A 10,586-nucleotide genomic window follows, 5' to 3' on the forward strand; every position below is an offset into this window, starting at 1 on the left:
ACAATGATGGTGGACCCCTACCTCACACCACATACAAATATCAACTTGAATGGATCAAAGATCTAAACATAGGAACCAGGATTATAAAACTCTTAGAAGAGACATAAGAAAGCATCATCAAGATCTTGAGCCAGGCAATGGTTTCTTAGAATTTAAACCCAAAGCATAAACAACAAAATAAAAAATAAATAATGGAACCTCATCAAAATTAAAAACTTTTGTGCCCCAAAGGAATTTGTCATAAAATTAACACAATCTACACGGTGGGAGAAAAAATATGGAAACCACATAGCCTAAAAGGGTTTAAGATCCAAAATATAAAAAAAAAAAACAAAAAAAAACACTACAATTCAACAATAGAAAGACAAACAACCCAATTTAAAAATGGCCAAAAAACTTGAATAGACATTTCTCCAAAGATACACAAATGGCTAAAAAGTACATGAAAAGATACTCAAGAACACTAGCTATTAGAGAAATGCAAATCAAAACCATAATGAGATACTAGTTCACACCCACTGGAATGACTACTCTTTTTTTTTAACATGGAAAGAAAATATTTTAATTTTTAAATATTTCCAGGTTTGCTTAATTTCTTGTGTGCTATTTAACACTTTTAAATATCCTGAATCAATAACTATACCAACAGAATTCATCTGCAGTGTTTCCACAGGAGACATTTTAAGAAGACAAATTATGAATTTTTTACTTAAAAAAATAGTCTTTTTTCAGTCCTTTTTGTGCAAAATATAATGAGAGTAAATCAAATGGAAAGGCTGAAATGACATGCCAACATTTCAGGACACAGAGAAAAAACTCTCAGAATAATTCTTGAAATTATTGTATTCCAGAATATTATGGCCAGCCATTTTTAAGTTTGTTTTGTACATCTACTCATACTGATGCATTTTTCCTAAACCTCTGGAAATAAGCAGGCTCACTGGACTCTTGGTGTCCACACAATAGGCAAGATAGGTTTACAAAAGTGTGTAAATGGAAAGTAGTCATCTATAATCTCTTGCCACATTCAAAACAAAATTCAAAGTTCATTTGGCTACCTTGAAATCATTCCCATAAACCTATGGTTCACTGGATTGAAACATTTCTCAGAAATGTGCAATTTTAAGTTCACCTAAGTGATGATTTGGAGATCCTTTAGAAGTGGTTAATGCCTAAGCATGATAAACTTTATCAAAATGAGTAATTGCAATAAAGTGTTTGTTACATTTTCAAACTGATGCTTTTTAGACTGTGGTATGTTGTTTTAAAAGTGTGTGCTGTTCCTCATATAAAAGATCTCCAGGCATGAGAGTTGGGTCTTCTCACCTGTCTCAGAAAAGTAGCAGCACTATCTTTTGGTAGACTGACAATAGGCACATTACCCATGCAGGTGAGGCTATACTAGTGCTATGGCAAAGGCGAAGTAAATTAGAAAAGTGGGAGGCATATGAGAGGGATCCTACTGTACTCAGATTTCTATACAAATATATTAAATATGCTATAAAAATAGTCAATCCTTTCCTTTGCAATTACTTCAGAAGCTCCTTTAAGAAGGAATGATTACCCATTCCAAACAAATTTAAAATGTTGTCTTTCTCCAATCACAATTAAAATGGCAAATACCTTTGTATTGTTTCTTTTCCACCATTTAAAAATTCCAGTCAGCTCACTTCTGGCTAGATTCACTCAGCAATATTAATATCTAGTATTTATACATTCTAAAACTGACTCCCATGGGACTAAGACCAGGGTCACAGATATTGAAAAGGCTACAGACTCGAATGAGTTTCATACAAATGTTTATCAACAAATTTTCATTCAATTGTCAAAGAAATATAGAGAAAGAAAAGAGTAGAAACAAGCAACACCAGGGCAAAACACTATTTGCATTCTACTTAAAAAGTAAAATGGCTACTCTTTTAAAAGTGAAAAATCATAAGTGCTGGAGAAGATGTGGAGAATGAGGGAAACTCATTGTGATGAGAATGTAAAATGGTAATGCCATCATGGAAGACAGTTTGGCAGTTTCTCATAAAATTAAGTATGGAATTACCATATGACCCAGCAATCCCACTTCTAGGTATATATACACAAAAGAATTGAAAATAGGGACTCAAACAGATATTTGCACACCAGTGGTCATGGCATTATTCACAATGCCAAAAAAAGGAATTAACTCAAGTGTCCATCACTTGATGGATGGATAACAAAATATGATATATACATACAATGGAATATTATTCAGGCATGAGAAGGAATGAAGTTCTGATATATGTAACATATATGAAACGTAAAGACATCTTGTTGAATGAAATAAGCCTGACACAAAAATGACAAATATTGTATGATCTCACTATTATGAATTAGTGTGAATAAGTAAATTCTTAGAGTCAGAAACTAGAATATAGTTTACCAGGAGGCAGAGTAGGGCGGGAAATGGGGAGTTAATGCTTAAACTGTACAAAGTTTCTATTTGGATTAAGGAAAAATTTGGTAGTTAATAGTGACAATGGTAGCACAACATTGTAAATGTAACTGACAGCACTGATTTATCTAGCTGAATGTGTCAAAAGGGTGAAAATTTAGGTTGTATGTATGTTAAGAGAATAAAAATTAAAAAGGAAAACATAGGACTGTACAACACAGTGAACCCTATTGTAGGGTTAATAGTCAATAGTACAATTAGAGGCATATTTTTTCCTGAATTGAACAAATGTACCACACCAAAGCAAGGTATTATTAATAGAGTAGTATTTGGGGACTCTGTATTTTCTGCATGATTTTTCTGTAAACCTATGATTTCTCTAATAAAAAAAAACTTAATGGATTTAACCAACAACCATTTATTTGGTTCACAACTCTACAGATTAAATATTTAGGCTGATCTCTGCTGGACAGTTCTTCTGATCTGAGCCAAATTCAGCTGATATTGGCTGGGCTTGCCCATAGGTCTACCAGAGCCTGCCAGGTTGGGGTCTGGCCGATTAGTGATCTCCTCATCCTGCACAGCTTAGACAACTGTTTTCTAGCAGGTTAGTCAGGTTTGTTCATATGGCAATCTCAGGATTTCAAAAGTGAAAAATTGGGAGCCTCAAAAGGCTTTCCTAAGCTTGGAAATGACCTCCACCACATTCTATCAGCAAAAACAAATTATAAGGTCAACCAGATTCAAGGGATAGAGAAATAGAATGCCACCTCTTGACAGGAGTTGCTGAAAAATGATGGCCATTATTTAAATCTAGTACAAACTATTTTAGAGGTCTACAAATATAAAAAATCAATTTGTTGATCAATAAATAAATATTTCCAAACGGTATGTAATTTTCATTATTTTAGAGCCCTCCAGGGATTTGTAGAATGTTTTCCCAAGTCCTAGAATTGAGGGATCTGACATCAGTCGGTGATATGGAAAAAAGCAGCAGAACTCAGAGTATAACTGAGTCATGTTTGCAGTGGCACTCCAGAGCAAAAATCCTTGCCCTCTTTAATGCTATGGTCTCTAGAGTCATTCTAAATCACAAACCATCTGCATTCTCAACCTCTGTGAATCTGAGTTCATTATACACGTTAACATAAAGTAAATACCCTTTACTTGAACTCCTTAAGAAGACTTTCCTTGTGTTCTGTACCACAAAACAGCCAAATTAAGGGAGAAGGCAAATAACTCAGAAGGATCTATGCAGTCTTCTGAAAAAAGAATGGGAATGAGTTAGGAAAACTTTGTTTCAATTCTGGTTTCAATATTTGTAAGGTGGATGTGTGCCATGTCCCTCAAACAGATGTCCCTAAAAATCCTCCTCATTTCTGAAATCCTGAGACTCTCATTTTGTAGAAGGCCTCAGCTAGGGTCAATAGGTCAATTTCAACCAGGTACAAGTCTCCAATGACAGCTGCATTAGATGTTTGCAAGAAAGATGCTACAAAAGAAGACACCAGTGGTGAGTTTTCTTGGAAACAAATATATTATTTCCTTTCTGAGATATGCCTAAGACATCTTCTTTGTTACTACTGCTGAAGGATATTCTCTGGTCCACAGGCCCAGAGGCAATATTCTATTTCCAATCTCGGAGCAGCAAGGACTATTGCATCTGTGTCCAGGAAGAATCTCACCATCACTATGAATGAGCTCCACTGATCACTGAGAATGGAATTTCCCCTGTTTTTAATGTTTCTACTTCTTCCTGGTCATTCTTTTGGAAAATATGGATGGGATCCCTCTGAGCCTAGCAAATGTGTATCTTCTCATACAATGTACTTCTTTCTGGACATAACACCCTTTTGGAAACTTGTACCCTACAGTCTTATTATAAATTGAATCATATCCTCCAAATAGACATGTTCAAAGAGAAAGAGTTTCATGTACAAGCTGAAGTGATAACTTTCAAGAGTGTTATGAGAGAATGTCTCCCTAGAGAAGGTCATACCACGCAGGTATCAACAGACCAAAACATGAAGAATCTAAGTGGTCTTGTTTCCATCACTTATACCACACACTCTAGAACCTCCCAGGCACCATGGAGGAGCTCGTAAACCAGGACTGCTCCCCCCTGTATGTGGGACATGACTCCCAGGGGTGTAAACCTCCCTCACAATGTGGGACAGAAATCCTAGGATGAGCTGGGACTCAGCATCAAGGGATTGAAAGAACCTTCTCAACCAAAAGGGGAAAAAAGAAATAAGACAAAAGTGTCAATGGCTGAGAAATTTCAAACAGAGTCAAGAGGTTATCCTGAAGGTTATTCTTATGCCTTGTATAGATATCCCCCTTTTAGTTTATGGTGTATTAGAGTGGGTAGAAGGAAGTACCTGAAACTATAGAACTCCAGTAGCCTTGATTCTTGAAGATGACTGTATAATGATATAGCTTTTGCAATGTGACTGTGTGATTGTGAAAACCTTGTGTCTGATGCTCCTTTTATCTATGGTATGGACAGATGAGTAAAAGATATGAATACGAAATAAACAAATAATAGGGGAAACAAAGGTTAAAATAAATTGAGTAGATTGAAATGCTAGTGGTTATTGACAGGGAGGATAAGGGGTATGGCATGCATGAGTTTTTTTTCTTTTTTTCTTTGTTATTTCTTTTGTTGGAGAGATGCAAATGTTAAAAAAAATGATCATGGTGATGAATATACAATTATGTGGTGACATTGTGAGCCATTGTGGTAACCATGTCAAGAAACATGTTCGTACGTTTGTTTGTTATTTACAATGAAAATATTTTTTAAATAAAATAATAAACCAGGGCTAGAAGTCCTGCAGCTAGATTGCCAGGGTGACAGAGCTGGTGAAACCAGGGTATTAATTTAAAGTGAGGTTTGGAGTCCCCAATATGAAAAAGCATGGGCACATTTGGGTGACAGCCACAAAGCAGCTCCCTGTGAGAGAACATCCAAAAATAAACCCACATTGTTATCAGACTGCTATCTATCACTCATAGGCAGACACAGCTCCCAGATGGCTGGAGAATCAGACCAAGCTTCCACTGTGCCAATTTCTCACCTTCTCTGAGCCTGAGTTTCCTCCCCTGGAAAAGGATGACACTGGACATTCCATCTGGGCTGATACAGGCAAAACGGTGTGTTGGACAGAGTTTATACTAATGGACTTTAACCTCTGAGCTCTGCATTTTCCCTGGCATCCCCTTCAGGTAGACCAGAGTACAGTCCCTGCCCATAATCTCTCTTCCAGCTCCTTCCATGAAAGCTGCTCTCTGGAGAACCCCAAAAAGCTGTTATTTATACCCTATGTTGTTGTTACTCTCTTTCCAACCCTAGCATGACTATCCCTTATTTTTCATAGCACTTTAAAACTTACAAAACTCTTTCAAATGCCTATCGCATTATCACATTTAAACTTCACAACACCCAAGTAAGGAAGACATCGTTTGCATGGAATGTAAGGGAGATCGCAACACCGAATGTCTTGTCCAGTGTCGTGTGGCTGATAATGAATGAGTCAGTATTTTCATCTTCGGGATCATCTAAGCTGTCACTTGAGAAAGTTCTGAGACTCCACACTAAGGAGATCCTCCTACATAGTATGGACCATGGTGGGTGTGGGTGAGGGTGTGTGGAGCAGGCATTGAGTTATATAACAAAGAATTTCAATCTTCAACCACCAGCTGGAGAAGGAACATGGTGGCACTGAGCTTTCTGTCCTTTATTATAGCTCTTGACAGGTTGTCCAGCCTGCTCTGAAGGCAGCTTAGGTGTGAAAGGACATGACTCGGCATCCTACTACCTAGCCCTCATGGAAAAATATTTCAAAACACATGGACAGCCCAACACCCACAACCTCCTCTAAGTAAGGGAAGGACAGCGAGCCCACCAGTGATTCTTACAGATGATGCCTGGCCCATCTCTGCAGGACCAACTCATGTCTTTTAGCATAAATCTGGGGCAGGATCCAGGAGACTTGGGTTCTAAGCCTGTATCTTCCATTTGCTTCCTAGGTAACCTACAGCAAATCACACCATCTCTCTGCATTTCAGCTTTCCCATCTATAAACCAAGTATGATAACAACTGCTTTACATGAACTATTGTAAGGACTAAATAGGAAAATGGGGTTAGGGACACTTTGTACACTGTAAAGTGGCTAGTGCCCATAACACTGCCCTGTGGAGTCCCTGCACCAGCCATCTTTTTTGTCTACTGTTTTAGTTTCCTAGGCTACTTACTGCAAATACACGAATTGATTCAGCTTGAACAATGGAAATTTATTAGCTTACAGTTTTGAGGCTGAGAAAACGTCCAAATCAAGGCATCATTAAGGTGATTCTTTCTTCCCAAAGACAGACTGCCAGCAATCCTTGATTCCTCTACCATATAGCAAGCACATGGCAGCATCTGCCAGTCTTTGCCTTCTCTTCCAGATTTCGTTGTTTTCAGCTTCTTCGGTGGTTTTTTTTTTCTCTCTCTTTGTATTCATTACATTTATAAAAGATTCCAATAATAGGATTAAGACCCATTGTGATTGAGGTGGGACACATCTTATCTGAAATAATCTCATCAAAAGGTCCTAATTAAACTGAGCTCACACCCACGGGAATGAATTAAATTTACGAAATGTTTTTCTAGGATACATATAGCTTCAAACCACCCGCAAGTACTCACTCATCTGGACCTCTCTGGAACCATGACTGTATTTGCCCCAAAGAGACAAGCCTTACTTGGCCAGGGCCAACATGACCATAACAAAACAAAGTTTCCCTTTGCTCTCTTAGCTTATTAACATTTCCTGCCCACTCAGCAGTTTCTGGTCTTCCAGTGCAGAATGCACAGCCCGAAGCTTCCCCATTTAGCCTGAGTCTGGAATCCCCCTGGCCTCTGCTTATCCTTCCTGGGCCAATCAATTATAATATTGATCTGATCATGCAAATTAGAATCAGACCTGGAAGGAGACGTAGAGGCGGTTCAACGCTGCATCATCAACTGTGGTCCTTGTAGGAGCAGGATTCTTTGAAGAGGCACAAGAGGCATCTGAGAGGGGTAAGCAGAAAGTCCATCAGGCAAAGTTCAAGGCCAATGATGCCACACCATTAGGGGGCATCTCCACCCCATCCGTTTTTAGGCACCGGGCCTCTGTGCATTGCATTATGGGAGGGTTTTGCTGTTCAAATAAAATTTGAAAGCCACCTCTTGAATTCAACATTTTCTTACTATGAAAGAGGAAACTGAGGCCCAAGAAAGAGAAGGTGAATTCCCAAAACGACTGAGAGAATTCTTGGCAGGGCTGGGACTAGAATTCAAGATGAAAGCAGATTCAAGCTGAACCCAAAGGCCAACCCTCCTCTTGTCCTGTCCCTGTGGACATAATGATGAGTATACTCAGTCCAGTGGCTGTGGCCTTGGACTCAGGAAAGTTGCTTTCTCAGGCTTGTTTTCAAGTCTCTCCCTGGAGACCTCAGGCTTTACCTGCACATTGAACTAATTCTGGCTTTGAAGATTATGATATATGAGCAGACCCAGGAAGCCTGGATGCAGGGAAGTTTGACTCCTTCATAAAAACAGGACCCATGGAAGGGTCCCTACTACAAGACAAAAGTTGAGGGGGAGGGCATGCTTCTCCAAGCCCACTCAGATGGGGCTGTCTCCACCAGTCACTGCAGCTGGGAAGTGAGGAAAGTTTATAAATAGATTCAGGTCTACAGAATATGAGAGGCAAGGATAGGGACTGCTCAGAACCAGGGCCAGAAGTAGATTGCAGAGCCCTGGAGAACTCTGAAGTCATAGTCACGTAGGACAAGGGCTAGGAGTTTAGCCACAGTCACTGTCCAACCTCCTCTGCAGGGAGAGAAGCTTTTTGGAAGCCATATCAGGTACCACTTGGGACCTCCTGGAGGAAGCAGGTTCAGATGCTTTGAGAACAGAGGACCCAACCACATGCCCACAGAAACGGACATTCCCTATGCCCGGTCCAATGGTCCTTGCAACCCTGCTCTCAGCAATGCCCATGCTGGACACTGGCTGGGCTCCAGACTGCTTGTCCCTGTCTAGGTTCTCAGACACCTCCACCAAAGGAGACATGCTCATCAGGGCTCTGACCCCCTGTGCCAGTTTGAAGCTATTATGTACCCCAGAAAAGCCATGTCATTTAACCCTCATTCAATATTGTTGGGTGGGATCTTTCTGATTGTCTCCATGGAGATGTGACCCACCCAATTGTGGGTGGTACTTTTGATGAGATGTTTTCCATGGTGATGTGTCTCTACCCATTCAAGATGGGGTTGCTTACTGGCACCCTTTAAGAAGGAACCATTTTGGAAAAAGCTCAGAGCCAATAAAGCTGAGAGAGTCCACACAGCCAGAGATCTTTGGAGATGCAAAGATACATTACGAAATAGTTACAGATGAAACGTATGATGGAAGGGATTTGTTCTGTAATCGTCTAAAAAGAAGCGGAGAAGCTGGGTATTGAGTATGTGGGGATTTGCTACAGTATTCTCTGCACTTTTGCATATGTTTTAAATTCTTCAGAAATGATTTTTTTAATTAACTTAAAAAATTAAGCAGCATTGTTCTCAGCCAGTCGGTACCTCCATGGCTGCTTCTCATGGACAAGGGAAGCAACAGAGGATGGGGCAGCCTTGATGGGGGCGTGAATTCCGTCCAACCACGAGCCCCGGCACCATGGGCAAGCCCTTCTTTTTCTGTGCCCAGTTTCCTTTCTGTGAAATGGAAATAATCATGATTCACACACACACTGTCCTTCCCAAACAGGCTAAAAGAAATGTGGGTGAGATAAAAGATGCATAATGTTTTGAACTCCTTGGAAGAAAGGTGCAACGTTTCTTGCACCCCCAGGAAGACTTAGTTCTTGTCCCAGGCTCTCTCCAAGTTGCTGAGTAGTCAAAGCCAGGCCTCTTTCCCTCTCTGTTATTCAACACCCTCCCCCCAACCCATTGCTAATGACCGTGCCTTCCCTTTAATGGAGGGCAAAGCCCAGCAATCTGAGTCCTTGTTCCAGGATCGTGGCAGCTAGAGCTGCAGTGACATGCATTTATAGGAATGTTCACGGGGCCAAAGAGAAGGCAGCACATGGCCCACCCTTGTCTGCAACTCTCCCCCTGAGTCCAGCTTTCACAGATGCTTTTGAACTGTTTCCAAAACCTGCTTTTTTTATTTTTTAAAAATCTTTTTATTAACAAATCTTCACACATATACATTCCATACATAGTGTGTAATCATTGGCTGACAATATCATCACATAGTTGTGTATTCATCACCATGATCATTTTGTAGAACATTTTCATCACTCAAAAAAAGAAATAAAAAGAAAGAACTCATACATCTCATACCCTTTACCCCTCCCTCTCATTGACCATTAGTATTTCCATCTACCATATTTGTTTTACTCTTTGTCTCCCCTATTATTTACTTATTTTTTATCCATATTGTTTTACTTCTCTGTCCATACCCTGGATAAAAGGAGCAACAGACACAAGGTTTCCATAATCCTTCAGTCACATTGTAAAAGTTATGTCTTTATACAATCATCTTCAAGAATCAGGAGGTACAATGGTGGCTCAGTGGCAGAATTCTTGCCTGCTGTGCTGGAGACCCAGATTCGATTTCCAGAGCTTGCCCATGTTAAAAAAGAAAAAAAGAAGAAAGGCTACTAGAACACAGCTCAATAGTTTCAGGTACTTCTATGCAGCCACTCCAATACACCATAAACTAAAAAGTGATATCTATATGATGCATAAGAATAACCTCCAAGATGACCTTTTGACTCTGTTTTAAATCTCTCAGCCACTGAAACTTTTTTTTGTCTCATTTCTCTCTACCCTCTTTTGGTCAAGAAGGCTTTCCCGATCCCATGATACTGGGTCCCAGCTCATCCCAGGATTTCTATCCCATGTTGCCATGGAGATTTATACCCCTAGGAGTCATGTCCCACGTGATGGGGAGGGCAGTGAGTTTACCTGCCAAGTTGGCTTAAAGAGAAAGGCCGCATCTGAGTAACAAAAGAGGTTCTCTGGAGGTGACTCTTAGGCTTAATTTTAAGTAGGCTTAACCTATCCTTTGCAGGAATAAGTTTCATAGGGGCAAACCCCAAGATCAAGGGCTCAGCCTATTGA

This window comes from Tamandua tetradactyla, chromosome 9, assembly GCF_023851605.1.
Source record: "Tamandua tetradactyla isolate mTamTet1 chromosome 9, mTamTet1.pri, whole genome shotgun sequence".
NCBI classification, from domain to species: Eukaryota; Metazoa; Chordata; class Mammalia; order Pilosa; family Myrmecophagidae; genus Tamandua; species Tamandua tetradactyla.